Below are 27,142 nucleotides of genomic sequence, written 5' to 3' on the forward strand. Positions count from 1 at the left end.
TGTTTCTACGGCCCTTAGAAGGCCCATTGTTTCTGTCGTGGAATTGTCACGGCAGATGTCCTAGTGCGAGGACTTAATCATGAGGCCAACACATCTATGTGGTAGCTTGAGAGGGGTTGAGCAGGATCGAGAGACGCAACACAAGACAAGGACTTAGACAGCTTTGGGCCCCGGGAAACATCATGCTGTTTGTGGCTAGGTCTCATTATCATCGCGAGGGAGTTGTGTTACCTCTTGAGCACTGCGTTGGATTTCCCCGAAGAGGAAGGGATGATGAAGCAAAGTAGCATAAGTATTTCCCTCAGTTTTTGAGAACCAAGGTATCAATCCAGTAGGAGGCTACGCTCGAGTCCCTCGTACCTACACAAAAACAATAGCTCAACGCAACCAACGCGCTTAGGGGTTGTCAATCCCTTCACGGTCACTTACGAAAGTGAGATTTGCTAGAGATGATAAATAATATTTTTGGTATTTTTGGTATAGAGATGCAAAGTAAAAAGTAAAAGCAAAGTAAAAGCAAAGCAATAATAAAGTGATGGAGATTGATATGATGAGAAAGAGACCCGGGGGCCATAGGTTTCACTAGTGGCTTCTCTCAAGAGCATAAGTATTCTACGATGGGTCAACAAATTACTGTTGAGAAATTGACAGAATTGAGCATAGTTATGAGAATATCTAGGTATGATCATGTATATAGGCATCACGTCCGAGACAAGTAGACCAAAACGATTTTGCATCTACTACAGTTATTCCACTCGTCGACCGCTATCCAGCATGCATCTAGAGTATTAAGTTAAAAACAAAGTAACGCCTTAAGCAAGATGACATGATATAGAGGGATAGTTTCATGCAATATGATAAAAAAAACCATCTTGTTATCCTCGATGGCAACGATACAATATGTGCCTTGCTGCACCTTCTGTCACTAGGAAAGGACACCGCAAGATCGAACCCAAAGCTAAGAACTTCTCCCATGGCAAGAACAACCAATCTAGTAGGCCAAACCAAACTGATAATTCGAAGAGACTTGCAAAGATAACCAATCATACATAAAAGAATTCAGAGAAGATTCAAATATTATTCATAGATAGACTTGATCATAAACCCACAATCCATCGGTCTCAACAAACACACCGCAAAAAGAAGATTACATCGAATAGATCTCCACAAGAGAGGGGGAGAACATTGTATTGAGATCCAAAAAGAGAGAAGAAGCCATCTAGCTACTAGCTATGGACCCGTAGGTCTGAAGTAAACTACTCACACTTCATCGGAGGGGCTTGGATGATGATGTAGAAGCCCTCCGTGATCGATGCCCCCTCCGGTGGAGCTCCGGAACAGGCCCCAAGATGGGATCTCGTGGATACAGAAAGTTGCGGCAGTGGAATTAGGTTTTTGGCTACGTCCCCGATCGTTTGGGGTTACGTGGATATATATAGGAGGAAGAAGTACGTCGGTGGAGCTTCGAGGGGCCCATGAGGCAGGGGGCGCGCCCTCCACCCTCGTGACCTCCTCGTGGCTTTCTTGATGGAGGGTCCAAGTATCCTGGATCTTATCTGATGAGAAAATCACGTTTCCGAAGGTTTCATTCAGTTTGGACTCCGTTTGATATTCCTTTTCTTCAAAACCCTAAAACAGGCAAAAAACAGCAATTCTAGGTTGGGCCTCCGGTTAATAGGTTAGTCCCAAAAATAATATAAAAGTGGAAAATAAAGCCCAATAATGTCTAAAACAGTAGATAATATAGCATGGAGCAATCAAAAATTATAGATACGTTAGAGACGTATCAAGCATCCCCAAGCTTAATTCCTGCTCGTCCTCGAGTAGGTAAATGATAAAAACAGAATTTTTGATGCGGAGTGCTACTTGGTATAATTTTAATGTAATTCTTCTTAATTGTGGTATGAATATTCAGATCCGAAAGATTCAAGACAAAAGTTCATATTGACATAAGAATGATAGTACTTCAAGCATACTAACTAAGTAATTATGTCTTCTCAAAATAACATGGCCAAAGAAAGTTCATCCCTACAAAATCATATAGTTTAAGTCATGTTTCATTTTCGTCACACAAGAATGCTCTCATCATGCACAACCCCGATGACAAGCCAAGCAATTGTTTCATGCTTTAGTAATCTCAAACCTATAAACTTTCGCGCAATATATGAGCGCAAGCCATGGACATAGCACTATGGGTGGAATAGAATATAATGAGGGGGTTATGTGGAGAAGACAAAAAAGGAGAAAATCTAACATCAACGAGGCTAATCAATGGGCTATGGAGATGCCCACCGATTGATGTTAATGCAAGGAGTAGGGATTGCCATGCAACGGATGCACTAGAGCTATAAATGTATGAAAGCTCAACAAAACAAACTAGTGGGTGTGCATCCAACTTGCTTGCTCACGAAGACCTAGGGCACTTGAGGAGGCCCATTGTTGGAATATACAAGCCAAGTTCTATAATGAAAAATTCCCACTAGTATATGAAAGTGATAGCATGAGAGACTCTCTACTATGAAGATCATGGTGCTACTTTGAAGCACAAGTGTGGTAAAAGGATAGTAACATTGTCCCTTCTCTCTTTTTCTCTCATTTTTTGGGCCTTTTCTATTTTTATGGCCTTTTTTTGGCCTTCTCTTTTTTATGGCCTTTCTCTTTTTTTATTATTCCTCACTTGGGACAATGCTCTAATAACGATGATCATCACACTTCTATTTATTTACAACTCAATGATTACAACTCGATACTAGAACAAAGATGACTCTATATGAATGCCTCTGGCGGTGTACCGGGATATGCAATGAACCAAGAGTGACATGTATGAAAGAATTATGAATGGTGGCTTTGCCACAAATACTATGTCAACTACATGATCATGCTAAGTAATATGACAATGATGAATGTGTCATGATAAACAGAATGGTGGAAAGTTGCATGGCAATATATCTCGGAATGGCTATGGAAATGCCATAGTAGGTAGGTATGGTGGCTGTTTTGAGGAAGATATAAGGAGGTTTATGTGTGAAAGAGTGTATCATATCACGGGGTTTGGATGTACCGGCGAAGTTTGCGCCAACTCTCAATGTGAGAAAGGGCAATGCACGGTACCGAAGAGGCTAGCAAGGATGGAAGGGTGAGAGTGCGTATAATCCATGGAATCAACATTAGTCATAAAGAACTCACATACTTATTGCAAAAATCTACAAGTCATCAAAAACCTCGGCACTACGCGCATGCTCCTAGGGGGATAGATTGGTAGGAAAAGACCATCGCTCATCCCCGACCGCCACTCATAAGGAAGACAATCAAATAACACCTCATGTTTCAAATTTGTTGGATAACGTTTACTATATGTGCATGCTACGGGACTTGCAAACCTCAACACAAGTATTTCTCAATTTCACAACTACTCAACTAGCATGACTTTGATATTATTACCTCCATATCTCAAAACAATCATCAAGCATCAAACTTTTCTTAGTATTCAACATACTCATACAGAAGTTTTATTATTAATCTTGCATACCAAGCATATTAGGATTTTAAGCAAATTACCATTGCTATTAAGACTCTCAAAATAATCTAAGTGAAGCATGATAGATCAATAATTTCTATAAAACAAATTCACCACCGTGCTCTAAAAGATATAAGTGAAGCACTAGAACAAAACTATAAAGCTCAAAAGATATAAGTGAAGCACATAGAGTATTCTATCTAATTCCAAATCATGTATGGCTCTCTCAAAAGGTGTGTACAGCAAGGATGATTGTGGTAGACTAACAAGCAAAGACTCAAATCATAAAATACGCTCCAAGCAAAACACATATCATGTGGTGAATAAAAATATAGCTCCAAGTAAAGTTACTGATAGAAGTAGACGAAAGAGGGGATGCCTTCCGGGGAATCCCCAAGCTTTGGCTTTTAGGTGTCCTTAGATTATCTTGGGGGTGCCATGGGCATCCCCAAGCTTAGGCTCTTGCCACTTCTTGTTCCATAATCCATCAAATCTGTACCCAAAACATGAAAACTTCACAACACAAAACTTAAAGTAGAAAATCTCATGAGCTCCGTTAGCGAAAGAAAACAAAAGACCACTTCAAGGTACTGTAATGAACTCATTATTTATTTAGGTGTTAAACCTACTGTATTCCAACTTCTCTATGTATTATAAACTATTTTACTAGCCATAGATTCATCAAAATAAGCAAACAACACACGAAAAACAGAATCTGTCAAAAACAGAACAGTCTGAAGTAATCTGTAGCTAGCGCAAGATCTGGAACCCCAAAAATTCTAAAATAAATTTCTGAACGTGAGGAATTTATATATTAATCATCTGAAAAAATAATTAACTAAATAGCGCTTTCCAAATAAAAATGACAGCAGTTCTCGTGAGCGCTAAAGTTTCTGTTTTTTTACAGCAAGATTAACAAGACTTTCCCCAAGTCTTCCCAACGGTTCTACTTGGAACAAACACTAATTAAACACAAAAAACACAACCAAAACAGAGGATAGATAATTTATTTATTACTAAACAGGGGCAAAAAGCAAGGAATAAAAATAAAATTGGGTTGCCTCCCAACAAGCGCTATCGTTTAACGCCCCTAACTAGGCATAACAAGCAAGAATAGATCTAGGTATTGCCATCTTCGGTAGGAAATTCTTCAATGAGGCATCTACCTCCCTTAGGAATTTCTTTCTTTCTAGTGATTATCAAACTCTTAGGCACAAGATCGAAAAATTCATTTGTAACAATTGGTTCTTAATGATAGCAAAAAGATTGGGATGAATACTTATAGATTTAAGATCCGCAGTTTCCTTACTAGATGATTCACCCTTATTTTTAGGAACATACATAAGCTTAGCAATTTTAGTAGGAGGACTTGGAGTATTCTTTACGGAAGAAAAAGCGGTTCCCAAGTTCGTAATGATACCCTCAAGTTTATCGATTGTAGTAGAATCTAAGTTTATTTTCTCATTAACTATGGGTTCCTTTTGCTTCATATTTTTCAAAGTCATTCCTACCTTAGATCCATATTGGGTAATTTGATTGTGGATCTTTTTATCTAGATTTTAAATTAATTCAATAGTAGCAACTTTATTTTCAATAATTTCAAGTCTTTGCATGACATGCTCCAAAGTTAACATAGTTCCATTGACCAAAAGAGGTGGTGAGCCAAATAAATCTAACATAGCATTATAAGAATCAAAATTATGGCTACCCAAGAAGTTCCCTATGGTAATGGTATCACGGATATATCTATACCAAGGATTAGCACCTACATAAAAATTGCGGAGAAGAACTAAAGTAGATTGCTTCCTGGTAGATCTATTTTGAGCATTGCAAATTCTATACCAATCATCTTTTAGATTTTCTCCCTCCCTTTGTTTAAAATTTAGAACTTCATTCTCGGGAGACAATGGAGAAGATATGAGACTATCCATGACGACAAGAAAACAAACTAACACACGAGCAAACAAACGGGCAAAAGAGGCAAGTAGAGAAAGAGAGGGAGGATAGAGAGAAAGGGCGAATAAAACAGCAAGGCTGAAGTGGGGGAGAGGAAAAAGAGAGGCAAATGGCAAATAATGTAATGAGGGAGATAGGGATTGTGATGGGTACTTGGTATGTTCACTTTTGCGCAGACTCCCCGGCAACGGCGCCAGAAATTCTTCTTGCTACCTCTTGAGCACTGTGTTGGATTTCCCCGAAGAGGAAGTGATGATGCAGCAAAGTAGCATAAGTATTTCCTCAGTTTTTGAGAACCAAGGTATCAATCCCGTAGGAGGCTACGCTGGAGTCCCTCGTACCTACACAAAAACAATAGCTCAACGCAACCAACGCGCTTAGGGGTTGTCAATCCCTTCACGGCCACTTACGAAAGTGAGATATGATAGAGATGATAAATAATATTTTTGGTATTTTTGGTATAGAGATGCAAAGTAAAAAGTAAAAGCAAAGTAAAAGCAAAGCAATAATAAAGTGATGGAGATTGGTATGATGAGAAAGAGACCCGGGGACTATGGATATTGGAAGACGAAATGTATCATGAGACATAAAGTGTTTGCATGGTTGATGTTAAATGACAGGGTCAATACAAGAGATCTGCTGCTGAGAAGACACTTTAATATTGGAGAAGATCATAAATGCCCAATGTGCAACATGGGAGTTGTAGAAACAAATGCACATCTATTTTATGAGTGTTCTTTTGCAACCAAGTGCTGGGATGTCGTGGGCATTGAGTGGGAAAATGATCCAGACATACAACACAGGTATGACAGAGCTAGAGAGAGGTGGCGAGGATCTTTGTTCAAAGAGATAACTATATTAACCTCCTGGAATATTTGGAAGCAACGCAATAGAGAGATCTTTGATGAAGAGGTAGCCACGCATGCTGAGTGGCTGAGGAAGCTCAAGGAAGATTTTGTGATCCTGGGCTATAGGATCAACCCTCAAAGTTTAACTTTTTTGGAAACATTTGCAAGCTCTTTGTCTCTGTGACACCTGTAGGCTAGTTTCACACCTTCTGAATTCTTGTTAAAGCCATGTAAATCAAGAACTATCTGTAATGTTAACCAATGGTTAACATCTTAAAGTAATAAAGAAAAATACAACAGTAGGAGGCTCTCCTGCTGTTTTCACTGGTCAAAAAAAAGTGGCTTCTCTCAAGAGCATAAGTATTCTATGGTGGGTGAACAAATTACTGTTGAGCAATTGACATAATTGAGCATAGTTATGAGAATATCTAGGTATGATCATGTATATAGGCATCACGTCCGAGACAAGTAGACCGAAACAATTCTGCATCTACTACTATTACTCCACTCATCGACCGCTATCTAGCATGCATCTAGAGTATTAAGTTAAAAACAGAGTAACGCCTTAAGCAAGATGACATGATGTAGAGGGATAGTTTCATGCAATATGATAAAAAACATCTTGTTATCTTCGATGGCAACGATACAATACGTGCCTTGCTGCCCCTTCTGTCACAGGGAAAGGACACCGCAAGATCGAACCCAAAGCTAAGCACTTTTCCCATGGCAAGAACAACCAATCTAGTAGGCCAAACCAAACTGATAATTCGAAGAGACTTGCAAAGATAACCAATCATACATAAAAGAATTCAGAGAAGATTCAAATATTATTCATAGATAGACTTGATCATAAACCCACAATTCATCAGTCTCAACAAACACACCGCAAAAAGAAGATTACATCGAATAGATCTCCACAAGAGAGGGGGAGAACATTGTATTGAGATCCAAAAAGAGAGAAGAAGCCATCTAGCTACTAGCTATGGACCCATAGGTCTGAAGTAAACTACTCACACTTCATCGGAGGGGCTTGGATGATGATGTAGAAGCCCTCCATGATCGATGCCCCCTCCGGCGGAGCTCCGGAACAGACCCCAAGATGGGATCTCGTGGATACAGAAAGTTGCGGCGGTGGAATTAGGTTTTTGGCTCCGTCCCCGATCGTTTGGGGGTACGTGGATATATATAGGAGGAAGAAGTACGTCGGTGGAGCTTCGAGGGGCCCACGAGACAGGGGACGCGCCCTAGGGGGGTGCCCTCCATCCTCGTGACCACCTCGTGGCTTTCTTGACGGAGGGTCCAAGTATCCTGGATCTTATCTGATGAGAAAATCATGTTTCCGAAGGTTTCATAATGTTTGGACTCCGTTTGATATTCCTTTTCTTCGAAACCCTAAAACAGGCAAATAACAACAATTCTGGGCTGGGCCTCCGGTTAATAGGTTAGTCCCAAAAATAATATAAAAGTGGAAAATAAAGCCCAATAATGTCTAAAACAGTAGATAATATAGCATGGAGCAATCAAAAATTATAGATACGTTGGAGACATATCAAGTTGCCGTGAACCGGCTCTCCTAGTTATGTCTAGCCCTAAGATTATTTCTGTTGGAAATATGCCCTAGAGGCAATAATAAAAGCATTATTATTATATTTCCTTGTTCATGATAATTGTCTTTATTCATGCTATAATTGTGTTATCCGGAAATCGTAATACATGTGTGAATACTTAGACACCAACATGTCCCTAGTAAGCCTCTAGTTGACTAGCTCGTTGATCAACGGATAGTCATGGTTTCCTGACTATGGACATTGGATGTCATTGATAACGAGATCACATCATTAGGAGAATGATGTGATGGACAAGACCCAATCCTAAACATAGCACAAGATCGTATAGTTCGTTTGCTAGAGTTTTCCAATGTCAAGTATCTTTTCCTTAGACCATGAGATCGTGTAACTCCCGGATACCGTAGGAGTGCTTTGGGTGTACCAAACGTCACAACGTGACTGGGTGACTATAAAGGTATACTACGGGTATCTCCGAAAGTGTCTGTTGGGTTGACACGGATCAAGACTGGGATTTGTCACTCCGTATGACGGAGAGGTATCACTGGGCCCACTCGGTAATGCATCATCATGAGCTCAAAGTGACCAAGTGTCTGGTCACGGGATCATGCATTACGGTACGAGTAAAGTGACTTGCCGGTAACGAGATTGAACGAGGTATTGGGATACCGACGATCGAATCTCCGGCAAGTAACATACCGATTGACAAAGGGAATTGTATACGGGATTGATTGAATCCTCGACATCGTGGTTCATCCGATGAGATCATCGAGGAACATGTGGGAGCCAACATGGGTATCCAGATCCCCTTGTTGGTTATTGGCCGGAGAGCGATCTCGGTCATGTCTACATGTCTCCCGAACCCGTAGGGTCTACACACTTAAGGTTCGGTGACGCTAGGGTTGTAGGGATATGTATATGCAGTAACCCGAATGTTTTTCGGAGTCCCGGATTAGATCCCGAACGTCACGAGAAGTTCCGGAATGGTCCGGAGGTAAAGAATTATATATAGGAAGTACTATTTCGGGTATCGGGACAAGTTTCGGGGTCACTGGTATTGTACCGGGACCACCGGAAGGGTCCCGGGGGTCCACCGGGTGGGGCCACCTGCCCCGGGGGGCCACATGGGCTGTAGGAGGTGCGCCTTGGCCTATATGGGCCAAGGGCACCAGCCCCAAGAGGCCCATGCGCCTAGGGTTCAAGAAGGGAAGAGTCCCAAAGGGGGAAGGCACCTCCTAGGTGCCTTGGGGAGGAGGGATTCCTCCCCTTGGCCGCACCCCCTAGGAGATTGGATCTCCTAGGGCCGGTGCCCCCCCCCCTTGGCCCTCCTATATATAGTGGGGAGATGGAGGACTTCTCACCCCACGCCTTTGGTGCCTCCCTCTCCCTCTCCAACACCTCCTCCTCCTCCATAGAGCTTGGTGAAGCCCTGCCGGAGTACTGCAGCTCCACCACCACCACGCCGTCGTGCTGCTGCTGGAGCCATCTTCCTCAACCTCTCCTTCCCCTTGCTGGATCAAGAAGGAGACGTTACGCTGACCGTACGTGTGTTGAACGCGGAGGTGCCGTCCGTTCGGCGCTAGGATCTCCGGTGATTTGGATCACGTCGAGTACGACTCCCTCATCCCCGTTCTTTGAACGCTTCCGCTCGCTATCTACAAGGTACGTAGATGCATCCAATCACTCATTGCTAGATGAACTCATAGATGGATCTTGGTGAAACCGTAGGAAATTTTTTTGTTTTCTGCAACGTTCCCCAACAGTGGCATCATGAGCTAGGTCTATGCATAGTTCTCTTGCACGAGTAGAACACAATTTGTTATGGGCGTTGATGTTGTCAACTTTCTTGCTGCTACTAGTCTTATCTTGCTTCAACGGTATTGTGGGATGAAGCGGCCCGGACCAACCTTACACGTACGCTTACGTGAGACCGGTTCCACCGACTAACATGCACAAGTTGCATAAGGTGGCTGGCGAGTGTCTGTCTCTCCCACTTTAGTTGGAGCGGATTCGATGAAAAGGGTCCTTATGAAGGGTAAATAGAAGTTGGCAAATCACGTTGTGGATTTCACGTAGGTAAGAAAACGTTCTTGCTAGAACCCTACTTCAGCCACGTAAAACTTGCAACAACAATTAGAGGACGTCTAACTTGTTTTTGCAGCAAGTGCTTTGTGATATGATATGGCCAAAGTTGTGATGAATGATGAATGATCTATATGTGATGTATGAGATGTTCATGCTATTGTAATAGGAATCACGACTTGCATGTCGATGAGTATGACAACCGGCAGGAGCCATAGGAGTTGTCTTTATTTTTTGTATGACTTGCGTGTCATTGAGAAACGCCATGTAAATTACTTTACTTTATTGCTAAACGCGTTAGCCATAGTAGTAGAAGTAATAGTTGGCGAGCAACTTCATGGAGACACGATGATGGAGATCATGGTGTCATGCCAGTGACAAGATGATCATGGAGCCCCAAGATGGAGATCAAAGGAGCTATGTGATATTGGCCATATCATGTCACTATTATTATTTGATTGCATGTGATGTTTATCATGTTTTTGCATCTTGTTTACTTAGAACGACAGTAGTAAATAAGATGATCCCTCATAATAATTTCAAGAAAGTGTTCCCCCTAACTATGCACCGTTGCGACAGTTCGTTGTTTCGAAGCACCACGTGATGATCGAGTGTTAGATTCTAACGTTCACATACAACGGGTGTAAGACAGATTTACACATGCAAACACTTAGGTTGACTTGACGAGCCTAGCATGTACAGACATGGCCTCGGAACACAGAAGACCGAAAGGTCGAGCATGAGTCATTAGAAGATACGATCAACATGAAGATGTTCACCGATGTTGACTAGTCCGTCTCAGGTGATGATCGGACACGGCCTAGTTAACTCGGATCATGTTATACTTAGATTACAAGAGGGATGTCTATCTAAGTGGGAGTTCATTGAATAATTTGATTAGATGAACTTAATTATCATGAACTTAGTCTAAATATTTTACAATATGTCTTGTAGATCAAATGGCCAACGTAGTCCTCAACTTCAACGTGTTCCTAGAGAAAACCAAGCTGAAAGACGATGGCAGCAACTACACGGAATGGGTCCGGAACCTGAGGATCATCCTCATAGCTGCCAAGAAAGATTATGTCCTACAAGCACCGCTAGGTGACGCACCTGTTCTCCCTACAGAACAAGACGTTATGAACGCTTGGCAGGCACGTACCGATGACTACTCCCTCGTTCAGTGCGGCATGCTTTACAGCTTAGAACCGGGGCTCCAAAAGCGTTTTGAGAGACACGGAGCATATGAGATGTTCGAGGAGCTGAAAATGGTATTCCAAGCTCATGCCCGGGTCGAGAGATATCAAGTCTCCGACAAGTTCTTCAGCTGTAAGATGGAGGAAAACAGTTCTGTCAGTGAGCACATACTCACTATGTCTGGGTTGCATAACCGCTTGACTCAGCTGGGAGTTAATCTCCCGGATGACGCGGTCATTGACAGAATCCTTCAGTCGCTTCCACCAAGCTACAAGAGCTTTGTGATGAACTTCAGTATGCAGGGGATGGAAAAGACCATTCCTGAAGTATTTGCAATGCTGAAATCAGCAGAGGTAGAAGTCAAAAAGGAACATCAAGTGTTGATGGTGAATAAAACCACTAAGTTCAAGAAGGGCAAGGGTAAGAAAGCCTTCAAGAAGGACGGCAAGGGAGTTGCCGCGCCCGGCAAGCAAGCTGCCGGGAAGAAGCCAAAGAATGGACCCAAGCCCGAGACTGAGTGCTTTTATTGCAAGGAGAGTGGTCACTGGAAGCGGAACTGCCCCAAATACTTAGCGGACAAGAAGGCCGGCAAAACAAAAGGTATATGTGATATACATGTAATTGATGTGTACCTTACCAGTACTCGTAGTAGCTCCTGGGTATTTGATACCGGTGCGGTTGCTCACATTTGTAACTCAAAATAGGAGCTGCGGAATAAGCAGAGACTGGCAAAGGACGAGGTGACGATGCGCGTCGGGAATGGTTTCAAGGTCAATGTGATCGCCGTCGGCATGCTACCTCTACATTTACCTTCGGGATTAGTTTTAAACCTTAATAATTGTTATTTAGTGACAGCTTTGAGCATGAACATTGTATCAGGATCTCATTTAATTCGAGATGGCTACTCATTTAAATCCGAGAATAATGGTTGTTCTATTTATATGAGAGATATGTTTTATGGTCATGCTCCGATGGTGAATGCTTTATTCTTAATGAATCTCGAGCGTAATGCTACACATGTTCATAGTGTGAGTACCAAAAGATGTAAGATTGATAATGATAGTCCCACATACTTGTGGCACTGCCGCCTTGGTCACATAGGTGTCAAACGCATGAAGAAGCTCCATGCTGATGGACTTTTAGAGTCTCTTGATTACGAATTATTTGACACGTGCGAACCATGCCTCATGGGTAAAATGACCAAGACTCCGTACTCAGGAACAATGGAGCGAGCAACCAACTTATTGGAAATCATACATACTGATGTGTGCGGTCCAATGAGTGTTGAGGCTCGTGGTGGCTATCGTTATGTTCTCACCCTCACTGATGACTTGAGTAGATATGGGTATGTCTACTTAATGAAACACAAGTCTGAGACCTTTGAAAAGTTCATGGAATTTCAGAGTGAGGTTGAGAATCAATGTGACAGGAAAATCAAGTTCCTGCGATCAGATCGTGGAGGAGAATACTTGAGTCACGAGCTTGGCACACACTTAAGAAAATGTGGAATAGTTTCACAACTCACGCCGCCTGGAACACCTCAGCGTAATGGTGTGTCCGAACGTCGTAATCGCACTCTATTAGATATGGTGCGATCTATGATGTCTCTTACGGATTTACCGCTATCTTTTTGGGGCTATGCTTTAGAGACTGCCGCATTCACTTTAAATAGGGCTCCGTCGAAATCCGTTGAGACGACACCGTATGAATTATGGTTTGGGAAGAAACCTAAGCTATCGTTTCTAAAAGTTTGGGGATGCGATGCTTATGTCAAGAAATTTCAACCTGAAAAGCTCGAACCCAAGTCGGAAAAATGCGTCTTCATAGGATACCCTAAAGAAACTATTGGGTATACCTTCTACCTCAGATCCGAAGGCAAGATCTTTGTTGCCAAGAATGGATCCTTTCTAGAGAAGGAGTTTCTCTCGAAAGAAGTAAGTGGGAGGAAACTAGACCTTGATGAAGTATTACCTCTTGAACCGGAAGATGGCGCAACTCAAGAAAATGTTCCTGAGGTGCCTGCACCGACAAGAGAGGAAGTTAATGATAATGATCAAGATACTTCTGATCAAGCTCCTACTGAAATTTGAAGGTCCACAAGGACACGTTCCGCACCAGAGTGGTACGGCAACCCTGTCTTGGAAATCATGTTGTTGGACAACAGTGAACCTTCGAACTATGAAGAAGCGATGGCGGGCCCAAATTCCGACAAATGGCTGGAAGCCATGAAATCCGAGATAGGATCCATGTATGAAAACGAAGTATGGACTTTGACTGACTTGCCTGTTGAGCAGCGAGCCATAGAAAATAAATGGATCTTTAAGAAGAAGACAGACGCGGATGGTAATGTGACCATCTATAAAGCTCGGCTTGTCGCTAAGGGTTATCGACAAGTTCAAGGTGTTGACTACGATGAGACTTTCTCACCGGTAGCGAAGCTGAAGTCCGTCCGAATCATGTTAGCAATTGCCGCATTCTATGATTATGAGATATGGCAAATGGACGTCAAAACGGCATTCCTTAATGGTTTCCTTAAGGAAGAATTGTATATGATGCAGCCAGAAGGTTTTGTCGATCCTAAGAATGCTAACAAGGTGCAAGCTCCAACGCTCGATTTATGGGCTGGTGCAAGCATCTCGGAGTTGGAACATTCACTTTGATGAGATGATCAAAGCGTTTGGGTTTATGCAGACTTATGGAGAAGCCTGCGCTTACAAGAAAGTGAGTGGGAGCTCTGTAGCATTTCTCATATTATATGTAGATGACATACTTTTGATGGGAAATGATATAGAACTCTTGGACAACATTAAGGCCTACTTGAATAAGAGTTTTTCAATGAAGGACCTTGGAGAAGCTGCATATATATTAGGCATCAAGATCTATAGAGATAGATCAAGATGCCTCATAGGTCTTTCACAAAGCACATACCTCGATAAGATATTGAAGAAATTCAATATGGATCAGTCTAAGAAGGGGTTCTTGCCTGTGTTACAAGGTGTGAAATTGAGCTCAGCTCAATGTCCGACCACGGCAGAAGATATAGAAGAGATGAGTGTCATCCCCTATGCCTCAACCATAGGTTCTATTATGTATGCCATGCTGTGTACCAGACCTGATGTAAACCTTGCCGTAAGTTTGGTAGGAAGGTACCAAAGTAATCCCGGCAAGGAACACTGGACAGCGGTCAAGAATATCCTGAAGTACCTGAAAAGGACTAAGGAAATGTTTCTCGTTTATGGAGGTGACGAAGAGCTCGTCGTAAAAGGTTACGTCGACGCTAGCTTCGACACAGATCTGGATGACTCTAAGTCACAAACCGGATACGTGTATATTTTGAATGGTGGGGCAGTAAGTTGGTGCAGTTGCAAGCAAAGCGTCGTGGTGGGATCTACATGTGAAGAGGAATACATGGCAGCCTCGGAGGCAGCGCATGAAGCAATTTGGGTGAAGGAGTTCATCACCGACCTAGGAGTCATACCCAATGCGTCGGGGCCGATCAAGCTCTTCTGTGACAACACTGGAGCTATTGCTCTCGCCAAGGAGCCCAGGTTTCACAAGAAGACAAGGCACATCAAGCGTCGCTTCAACTCCATTCGTGAAAATGTTCAAGATGGAGACATAGATATTTGTAAAGTACATACGGACCTGAATATAGCAGATCTGTTGACTAAATCTCTCCCTAAAGCAAAACATGATCAACACCAGAATTCCATGGGTGTTCGATTCATCACAATGTAACTAGATTATTGACTCTAGTGCAAGTGGGAGACTGTTGGAAATATGCCCTAGAGGCAATAATAAAAGAATTATTATTATATTTCCTTGTTCATGATAATTGTCTTTATTCATGCTATAATTGTGTTACCCGGAAATCGTAGTACATGTGTGAATACTTAGACACCAACATGTCCCTAGTAAGCCTCTAGTTGACTAGCTCGTTGATCAACGGATAGTCATGGTTTCCTGACTATGGACATTGGATGTCATTGATAACGAGATCACATCATTAGGAGAATGATGTGATGGACAAGACCCAATCCTAAACATAGCACAAGATCGTATAGTTCGTTTGCTAGAGTTTTCCAATGTCAAGTATCTTTTCCTTAGACCATGAGATCGTGTAACTCCCGGATACTGTAGGAGTGCTTTGGGTGTACCAAACGTCACAACGTAACTGGGTGACTATAAAGGTATACTACGGGTATCTCCGAAAGTGTCTGTTGGGTTGACACGGATCAAGACTGGGATTTTTCACTCCGTATGACGGAGAGGTATCACTGGGCCCACTCGGTAATGCATCATCATGAGCTCAAAGTGACCAAGTGTCTGGTCACGGGATCATGCATTACGATATGAGTAAAGTGACTTGCCGGTAACGAGATTGAATGAGGTATTGGGATACCGACGATCGAATCTCGGGCAAGTAACATACCGATGGACAAAGGGAATTGTATACGGGATTGATTGAATCCTCGACATCGTGGTTCATCCGATGAGATCATCGAGGAACATGTGGGAGCCAACATGGGTATCCTGATCCCGCTGTTGGTTATTGGCCGGAGAGCAATCTCGGTCATGTCTACATGTCTCCCGAACCCGTAGGGTCTACACACTTAAGGTTCGGTGACGCTAGGGTTGTAGGGATATGTATATGCAGTAACCCGAATGTTGTTCGGAGTCCAGGATGAGATCCCGGATGTCATGAGGAGTTCCGGAATGGTCCGGAGGTAAAGAATTATATATGGGAAGTACTATTTCGGGTATCAGGACAAGTTTCGGGGTCACCGGTATTGTACCGGGACCACTGGAAGGGTCCCAGGGGTCCACCGGGTGGGGCCACCTGCCCCGGGGGGCCACATGGGCTGTAGGGGGTGCACCTTGGCCTATATGGGCCAAGGGCACCAGCCCCAAGAGGCCCATGCGCCTAGGGTTCAAGAAGGGAAGAGTCCCAAAGGGGGAAGGCACCTCCTAGGTGCCTTGGGAGGAGGGATTCCTCCCCTTGGCCGCACCCCCCTAGGAGATTGGATCTCCTAGGGCCGGTGCCCCCCCTTGGCCCTCCTATATATAGTGGGGAGATGGAGGACTTCTCACCCCACGCCTTTGGTGCCTCCCTCTCCCTCTCCAACACCTCCTCCTCCTCCATAGAGCTTGGCGAAGCCCTGCTGGAGTACTGCAGCTCCACCACCACCACGCCGTCGTGCTGCTGCTGGAGCCATCTTCCTCAACCTCTCCTTCCCCTTGCTGGATCAAGAAGGAGGAGACGTTACGCTGACCGTACGTGTGTTGAATGCGGAGGTGCCGTCCGTTCGGCGCTAGGATCTCCGGTGATTTGGATCACGTCGAGTACGACTCCCTCATCCCCGTTCTTTGAACGCTTCCGCTCGCGATCTACAAGGTACGTAGATGCATCCAATCACTCGTTGCTAGATGAACTCATAGATGGATCTTGGTGAAACCGTAGGAAAAAAATTTGTTTTCTGCAACGTACCCCAACAATTTCCTCTCCCCTCTTGGGGTGCCCTGCCCCTCCTTATATAAGTTGAAGGGGTGGGTTACATGTAGAGTCCATCTCGGACTAAGACCTAAACTATTCTGACTTCTCTTCATGGGCTTCTTAACATCTTGGGCTACTTAACGTCTTGGGCTTATTAACCCCAGGCGACTCTGTCTGCTGGGTTATGATCTGACTTAACATCTGCCGGGTTAAAATCTGACTTAATATCTGCCGGGTTATGATCATACTTAACATATGCCGGGTTATCATCTGACTTGACATCTGCTGGGTTGTCATCTGGGTTAACAGTCTGCCGGTTTACCACCTGCCGATTTACTGTCTGGGTTAACTGTCTACGAGTTTACCACCTGCCGGTTTACCATCTGTCTTAGCCATTTGTCTTAACTGTCTGTCGGTTTACCAAGTCCCAGCCGGGTTATAACTCTGACCGGGTCATACTACGGGGTATATCCCCGATATTAGCCCCCAGTTTAATTTGGATTTATCCATGTTAAACTCATCCTGATCATCCTTAAGTCCTTGTCATTTCCTTCTTCTAGAAAATTCGGGTCAATAGGCCAGTTTCATAATCAATTTGCTGACATTGGTTTGTCATAGAGAAATATTACGAAGAATAATTCATTTGATTCAGCTCCCAATGCTTAACAAAAATATTGGTCCTTGAAATACTCATCTGATCTTCAGCCGGCTTAAGGATGTAGAACTTCCCTGTTTATTGTTGCCAAAATTGCCGGTTTATAAATATTGATGACACCAGGTTATAATTGTAGTTAACATCAAGCTTGAAAATATACCTCTTATATGCCTATCACTTGTAGCCCCCAAGTCTTAAGAAGGTAGTGTAGCAACAGCTTAAGACTTGCTTCAATATAAATGTTACCGCCTTGAAGAAAACTGATTTGTTCATCTCAGTCATTAGTCATAAACTGAGTATTCCACATATGTAGCCCCCAAGTGACGGGTTGTCATGCTTGCGGCAACCTGGGACTTGAAATTGCCTTATGCTCATAAAAACTTCAACCAGTGTAGCCCCCAAGGGCCAGGTCATTTTGCAATAATGAACAGGGACTTTGTCAATATAATCATGTAGATTTGAGCAGTGATGTGTAGCCCCCAAGGGTCGGGTCATTAAGTTAATATTGAGCTAGGACTTGATATATACTTCAATGAAAATAACATCTTATAATGTAGCCTCCATCCTAGGGCTTGAACCCACGTCCACAAGGTTAAGAGCTTTGTGCTTTATCAACTGAGCAATGGACCCTTCAATATAATCACTACAAAAAAAGACACATCCGTGACATTTTGGGTCGAACGAAATTTTTTTCTATCATACTTATGACACTTCTATGATGATAATTGTGACAAAACCCGGTATCGTCATAGATGTGGCGGGGTCCTACTTCTATGACAAAAAATCATGACAGAAAATGGGCTTTTTGTCCTGGGCGGGCCGGAGACGTAGCTGCATGACATTCTTTGGGCCGTCCATGACAGAAAAAACTATGGTAGAAGTGAGGGCGAGGAAAATATCGGGGTGTTCCTGGTTACGGTGGGTGGTCGGGGCCGAGCGATGCGGGTTTCTCTCATACACACACGCGCGTGGGTGCAAGGCGTTGGGCTCTAACTGAACCGGAGCGATTGCACTTCAGGCTATGCGTTACTAAACTCGAGCGATCGATCGATGGCTATTAACTGAACCCGATCAAGCGATTCCTTCGCTACTGCTGCTAACAGAAGCCGATCGATGCTGCCACTAGATGAACAGTGAGCGTTGCTGGGGGGTTTGGACGAAAATTTCCTGATGGGGGTGGATGAACATGACCTTGTGGTGTTGCCTCTGGATGAACAGGACCCTGATCGATCGAGCCGGTTGGGGCTGGATGAACAGGACCCCGTGGAGGGTAGGATGAACAGGACCATGATGTCTACTACACAACCTTCTCTTGTATACGTTGTTGGGCCTCCAAGTGCAGAGGTTTATAGGACAGTAGCAAATTTCCCTCAAGTGGATGACCTAAAGCTTATCAATCCGTAGGAGGCGTATGATGAAGATGGTCTCTCTCAAGCAACCCTGCAACCAAATAACAAAGAGTCTCTTGTGTCCCCAACACACCCAATACAATGGGAAATTGTATAGGTGCACTAGTTCGGCGAAGAGATGGTGATACAAGTGCAATATGGATAGTAGATAAAGGTTTTTGTAATCTGAAAATATAAAAACAACAAGGTAACTAATGATAAAAGTGAGCGTAAACGGTATTGCAATGTGTTGAAACAAGGCCTAGGGTTCATACTTTCACTAGTGCAAGTTCTCTCAACAATAATAACATAATTGGATCACATAACTATCCCTCGACATGCAACAAAGATTCACTCCAAAGTCACTAATAGCGGAGAACGAATGAAGAGATTATGGTAGGGTACGAAACCACCTCAAAGTTATTCTTTCCAATTAATCCATTGGGCTATTCCTATAAGTGTCACAAACAGCCCTAGAGTTCGTACTAGAATAACACCTTAAGACACAAATCAACCAAAACCCTAATGTCACCTAGATACTCCAATGTCACCACAAGTATCCGTGGGTATGACTATATGATATGCATCACACAATCTCAGATTCATCTATTCAACCAACACATAGAACCTCAAAGAGTGCCCCAAAGTTCCTACCGGATAATCACGACGAAAACGTGTGCCAACCCCTATGCGTAGGTTCATGGGCGGAACCCGCAAGTTGGTCACCAAAACATACATCAAGTCAATCATGTGATATCCCATTGTCACCATAGATACGCACGAGAAGACATACATAAAGTGTTCTCAAATCTTTAAAGACTCAATCCGATAAGATAACTTCAAAGGGGAAACTCAATCCATTACAAGAGAGTAGAGGGGGGAGAAAACATCATAAGATCCAACTATAATAGCAAAGCTCACGATTCATCAAGATCGTATCACCTCAAGAACACGAGAGAGAGAGAGAGAGATCAAACACATAGCTACTGGTACATACCCTCAGCCCCGAGGGAGAACTACTCCCTCCTCGTCATGGAGAGCACCGGGGCGATGAAGATGGCCACTGGAGAGGGATTGCCCCCTCCGGCAGGATGCCGGAACGGGTCTAGATTGGCTTTCGGTGGCTACGGAGGCTTCTGGCGGTGGAACTCCTGATCTATTGTGCTCCCGGATGTTTTTAGGGTATATGGAGATATATAGGCGGAAGAAGTTCGTCAGGGGAGCCACGAGGGGCCCATGAGGGTGGAGGGCGTGCCCAGGGGGGTGGGCGCGCCCCCTACCTCGTGGCCTCCTTGAAGCTTCCCTTACGTGGACTCCAAGTCTCCCGGTTTGCTTTCCTTCCAAAAATAAGTTCCGTGAAGTTTCAGGTTAATTGGACTCCGTTTGATTTTCCTTTTCTGCGATACTCTAAAACAAGGAAAAAAACAGAAACTGGCACTGGGCTCTGGGTTAATAGGTTAGTCCCAAAAATCATATAAAATAACATATAAATGCATATAAAACATCCAAGGTTGATAATATAATAGCCTGGAACAATCAAAAATTATAGATACGTTGGAGACGTATCAGCATCCCCAAGCTTAATTCCTGCTCGTCCTCGAGTAGGTAAATGATAAACACAGAATTTTTGATGTGGAATGCTACCTAACATATTTATCCATGTAATTATCCTTATTGTGGCAAGAATATTCAGATCCATAAGACTCAAGACAAAATTTTAATATTGACATAAAAATAATAATACTTCAAGCATACTAACAAAGCAATCATGTCTTCTCAAAATAACATGGCCAAAGAGAGTTATCCCTACAAAATCATATAGTCTGGCTATGCTCCATCTTCACCACACAACGTATTTAAATCATGCACAACCCCGATGACAAGCCAAGCAATTGTTTCATACTTTTGATGTTCTCAAACTTTTTCAATCTTCATGCAATATATGAGCGTGAACCATGGGCATAGCACTATAGGTGGAATAGAATGGTGGTTGTGGAGAAGACAAAAAGGAGAAGATAGTCTCACATCAACTAGGCGTATCAATGGACTATGGAGATGCCCATTAATAGATATCAATGTGAGTGAGTAGGGATTGCCATGCAACGGATGCACTAGAGCTATAAGTGTATGAAAGTTCAAAAAGAAACTAAGTGGGTGTGCATCCAACTTGCTTGCTCATGAAGACCTAGGGCATTTTGAGGAAGCCCATCATTGGAATATACAATCCAAGTTCTATAATGAAAGATTCCCACTAGTATATGAAAGTGACAACATAGGACACTCTCTATCATGAAGATCATGGTGCTACATTGAAGCACAAGTGTGGTAAAAGGATAGTAGCATTGTCCCTTATCTCTTTTTCTCTCTATTTTTATTTTTTATTTGGGCCTTTCTCCTCTTTTTTATGGCCTTTTTCTCTTTTTTATTTGGGTTTCTTTGGCCTCTTTTATTTATTTATTTTTCGTACGGAGTCTCATCCCGACTTATGGGGGAATCATAGTCTCCATCATCCTTTCCTCACTGGGACAATGCTCTAATAATGATGATCATCACACTTTTATTTACTTACAACTCAAGAATTACAACTCGATACTTAGAACAAAATATGACTCTATATAAATGCCTCGGCGGTGTACCGAGATGTGCAATAACTCAAGAGTGACATGTATGGAAGAATTATGAACGGTGGCTTTTCCACAAATACGATGCCAACTACATGATCATGCAAAGCAATATGACAATGATGAAGCGTGTCATAATAATGGAACGGTGGAAAGTTGCATGGCAATATATCTTGGAATGGCTATGGAAATGCCATAATAGGCAGGTATGGTGGCTGTTTTGAGGAAATTATATGGTGGGCTTATGGTACCGGCGAAAGTTGCGCGGTACTAGAGAGGCTAGCAATGGTGGAAGGGTGAGAGTGTGTATAATCCATGGACTCAACATTAGTCAGAAAGAACTCACATACTTATTGCAAAAATTTATTAGTTATCGAAACAAAGTACTACACGCATGCTCGGGGGATAGATTGGTAGGAAAAGACCATCGCTCGTCCCCGACCGCCACTCATAAGGAAGACAATCAATAAATAAATCATGCTCCGACTTCATCACATAACGGTTCACCATACGTGCATGCTACGAGAATCACAAACTTTAACACAAGCATTTCTCAAATTCACAACTACTCAACTAGCATGACTCTAATATCACCATCTCCATATCTCAAAACAATTATCAAGTATCAAACTTCTCTTAGTATTCAATGCACTTCATATGAAAGTTTTTATTACATCCCTCTTGGATGTCCATCATATTAGGACTAAATTAGTAACCAAAGAAAATTACCATGATGTTTAGGACTCTCAGAATAATATAAGTGACGCATGAGAGTTTATCTATTTCTATAAAATAAAACCACGACCGTGATCTAAAAAGATATAAGTGAAGCACTAGAGCAAATGACAAACTACTCCGAAAGATATAAGTGAAGATCAATGAGTAGTCGAATAATTATGCAACTATGTGAAGACTCTCTAACATTTAATAATTTCAGATCTTGGTATTTTATTCAAACATCAAGCAAAAAAAATAAAAAAAAAATGACGCTCCAAGCAAAACACATATCATGTGGCGAATAAAAATATAGCTCCAAGTAAAGTTACCGATGAACGAAGACGAAAGAGGGGATGCCATCCGGGGGCATCCCCAAGCTTAGGCTCTTGGTTGTCCTTGAATATTACCTTGGGGTGCCTTGGGAATCCCCAAGCTTAGGCTCTTGCCACTCCTTATTCCATAGTCCATCAAATCTTTACCCAAAACATGAAAACTTCACAACACAAAACTTAAAGTAGAAAACTCGTGAGCTCTGTTAGCAAAAGAAAACAAAACACCATTTCTAGGTACCGTAATGAACTCATTATTTATTTATATTGGTGTTAAACCTACTTTATTCCAACTTCTCTATGGTTCATAAACTCTTTTACTAGCCATAGATTCATCAAAATAAGCAAACAACACATTAAAAACAGAATCTGTCAAAAACAGAACAGTCTGTAGTAATCTGTAACTAACGCAAACTTCTGGAACCCCAAAAATTCTGAAATAAAATTATGGACGTGAGGAATTTATCTATTAATCATCTTCAAAAAGAATTAACTAAATATCACTCTCCAATAAAAAATGTCAGCAATACTCGTGAGCGCTAAAGTTATTGTTTTTTACAGCAATATTAACAAGACTTTCCCCAAGTCTTCCCAACAGTTCTACTTGGCACAAACACTAATTAAACATAAAAAACTCAATCATAACACAGGATAGATAAATTATTTATTACTAAACAGGAGCAAAAAGCAAGTAACAAAAATAAAATTGGGTTGCCTCCCAACAAGCGCTATCGTTTAACGCCCCTAGCTAAGCATGATGATTTCAATGATGCTCACATAAAAGATAAGAATTGAAACATAAAGAGAGCATCATGAAGAATATTGCTAAAAATTTAAGTCTAACCCACTTCCTATGCATAGGGATTTTGTGAGAAAACAACTTATGGGAACAATAATCAACTAGCATAGGAAGGCAGAACAAGCATAACTTCAAAACTTTAAGCACATAGAGAGGAAACTTGATATTATTGCAATTCCTACAAGCATATATTCCTCCCTCATAATAATTTTCAGTAGCATCACGAATGAATTCAACAATATAACCAGCACCTAAAGCATTCTTTTCATGACCTACAAGCATAGAAATTTTATTACTCTCCACATAAGCAAAATTCTTCTCATGAATAATAGTGGGAGCAAACTCAACAAAATAATTAAGATGTGAGGCATAATCCAATTGAAAACTAAAATCATGATGACAAGTTTCATGGATATCATTATTCTTTATAGCATACAAGTCATCACAATAATCATCATAGATAGCAACTTTGTTCTCATAATCAATTGAAACCTCTTCCGGAATAGTGGAATCATTACTAAATAAAGTCATGACCTCTCCAAATCCACTTTCATAAATATAATCATCATAAATAGGAGGCATGCTTTCATCATAATAAATTTACTCATCAAAACATGGGGGACGAAAAATATCATCTTCATCAAACGTAGCTTCCCCAAGCTTGTGGCTTTGCATATCATTAGCATCATGGATATTCAAGTAATTCATACTAACAACATTGCAATCATGCTCATCATTCAAATATTTAGTGCCAAACATTCTAATGCATTCTTCTTCTAACACTTTGGCACAATTTTACTTTCCATCATACTCACGAAAGATATTAAAAAGATGAAGCGTATGAGGCAAACTCAATTCCATATTTTTTGTAGTTTTATTTTATAAACTAAACTATTGATAAAACAAGAAACTAAAAGACTCGATTGCAAGATCTAAAGATATACCTTCCAGCACTCACCTCCCCGGCAACGGCGCCAGAAAAGAGCTTGATGTCTACTACACAACCTTCTTCTTGTAGACGTTGTTGGGCCTCCAAGTGCAGATGTTTGTAGGACAGTAGCAAATTTCCCTCAAGTGGATGACCTAAGGTTTATCAATCCGTAGGAGGCGTAGGATGAAGATGGTCTCTCTCAAGCAACCCTGAAACCAAATAACAAAGAGTCTCTTGTGTCACCAACACACCCAATACAATGGTAAATTGTATAGGTGCACTAGTTCGGCGAAGAGATGGTGATACAAGTGCAATATGGATAGTAGATAAAGGTTTTTGTAATCTGAAAATATAAAAACAGCAAGGTAACTAATGATAAAAGTGAGTGTAAACGGTATTGCAATGTGTTGAAACAAGGCCTAGGGTTCATACTTTCACTAGTGCAAGTTCTCTCAACAATAATAACATAATTGGATCACATAACTATCCCTCAACATGCAACAAAGAGTCACTCCAAAGTCACTAATAGCGGAGAATGAACGAAGAGATTATGGTAGGGTACGAAACCACCTCAAAGTTATTCTTTCCAATCAATCCATTGGGCTATTCCTATAAGTGTCACAAACAGCCCTAGAGTTCGTACTAGAATAACACCTTAAGACACAAATCAACCAAAACCCTAATGTCACCTAGATACTCCAATGTCACCACAAGTATCCGTGGGTATGATTATACAATATGCATCACACAATCTCAGATTCATCTATTCAACCAACACATAGAACCTCAAAGAGTGCCCCAAAGTTCCTACCGGAGAATCACGCCGAAAACGTGTGCCAACCCCTATGCATAGGTTCATGGGCGGAACCCGCACGTTGATCACCAAAACATACATCAAGTGAATCACGTGATATCCTATTGTCACCACATATACGCACGGCAAGACATACATCAAGTGTTCTCAAATCTTTAAAGACTCAATCCGATAAGATAACTTCAAAGGGGAAACTCAATCCATTACAAGAGAGTAGAGGGGGGGAGAAAACATCATAAGATCCAACTATAATAGCAAAGCTCGCGATACATCAAGATCGTATCACCTCAAGAACACGAGAGAGAGAGAGATCAAACACATAGTTACTGGTACATAACCTCAGCCCCGAGGGAGAACTACTCCCTCCTCGTCATGGAGAGCACTAGGATGATGAAGATGGCCACCGAAGAGGGATTTCCCCCTCCGACAGGGTGCCAGAACGGGTCTAGATTGGCTTTCGGTGGCTACGGAGGCTTCTGGCGGTGGAACTCCTGATCTATTATGCTCCCGGATGTTTTTAGGGTATATGGAGATATATAGGCGGAAGAAGTACGTCAGGGGAGCCACGAGGGGCCCACGAGGGTGGAGGGCGCGCCCAGGGGGTGGGCGCGCCCCCTATCTCGTGGCCTCCTCGAAGCTTCCCTTACATGGACTCCAAGTCTCTCGGGTTGCTTTCCTTCCAAAAATAAGTTCCGTGAAGTTTCAGGTTAATTGGACTCCGTTTGATTTTCCTTTTCTGCGATACTCTAAAACAAGGAAAAACAGAAACTGGCACTGGGCTCTGGGTTAATAGGTTAGTCCCAAAAATCATATAAAATAGCATATAAATGCATATAAAACATCCAAGGTTGATAATATAATAGCATGGAACAATCAAAAATTATAGATACGTTGGAGACGTATCAGTCCACCCCGTGGAGGGCTGGATGAACAGTAGACGGTGGAGGACTGGATGAACAGTAGCCCGTGGAGGGGTGGTTGAACATGAGCCCGTGGAGAGGGTTGGTTGAACAGTAGCCGGTGGAGTAGCGCGCGGTGGAGGCTGGATGAATAGGAGCCCGTGGATGAACAGTCGCACGTGGAGGCTGGAGGAGGTCGACGGTGGATGAACAGTAGCCCGTGGAGGCTGGAGGGGGTCGACGGTGGAGATGAACATTATCCCGTGGAGTCCCGTTCTGCGGTACGCCACACCCCTCCCGATGAATAGGACCCCCGTTTCGACTGTAGCGCTCCAACACAAGTCTGTTTCCTCTGTTTTGCGGTATGCCACACCCCTCCCGATCAATAGGACCCCCGTTTCGACCGTAGGAGGTCCGTTTCCTTTGTTTTGCGATACGCTGCTAGCTCTTGAGCACTTGCATTGGTTTTCCCTTGAAGAGGAAAGGGTGGTGCAGCAAAGTAGCGTAAGTATTTCCCTCGGTTTTTGAGAACCAAGGTATCAATCCAGTAGGAGGCTACGCACGAGTCCCTCGCACCTACACAAAACAAATAAATCCTCGCAACCAATGCGATAAGGGGTTGTCAATCCCTACACGGTCACTTACGAGAGTGAGATCTGATAGATATGATAAGATAATATTTTTGGTATTTTTATGATAAAGATGCAAAGTAAAATAAAAGGCAATGAAAATAACTAAGTGTTGGAAGATTAATATGATGAAGATAGACCCGGGGGGCATAGGTTTCCCTAGTGGCTTCTCTCAAGAGCATAAGTATTTTACGGTGGGTGAACAAATTACTGTTGAGCAATTGACAGAATTGAGCATAGTTATGAGAATATCTAGGTATGATCATGTATATAGGCATCACGTCCAAGACAAGTAGACCGACTCCTGCCTGCATCTATACTATTACTCCACACATCGACCGCTATCCAGCACGCATCTAGAGTATTAAGTTCAAGAGAACATAGTAACGCCTTAAGCAAGATGACATGATGTAGAGGGACAAATTCATGCAATATGATAAAAAAAACCATCTTGTTATCCTCGATGGAAACAATACAATACGTGCCTTGCTGCCCCTACTGTCACTGGGAAAGGACACCGCAAGATTGAACCCAAAGCTAAGCACGTCTCCCATTGCAAGAAAGATCAATCTAGTAGGCCAAACCAAACTGATAATTCGAAGAGACTTGCAAAGATAACCAATCATACATAAAATAATTCAGAGAAGATTCAAATATTGTTCATAGATAAACTTGATCATAAACCCACAATTCATCGGTCT

Source organism: Triticum dicoccoides, chromosome 5A (assembly GCF_002162155.2).
Source record: "Triticum dicoccoides isolate Atlit2015 ecotype Zavitan chromosome 5A, WEW_v2.0, whole genome shotgun sequence".
Classification (NCBI taxonomy): Eukaryota; Viridiplantae; Streptophyta; class Magnoliopsida; order Poales; family Poaceae; genus Triticum; species Triticum dicoccoides.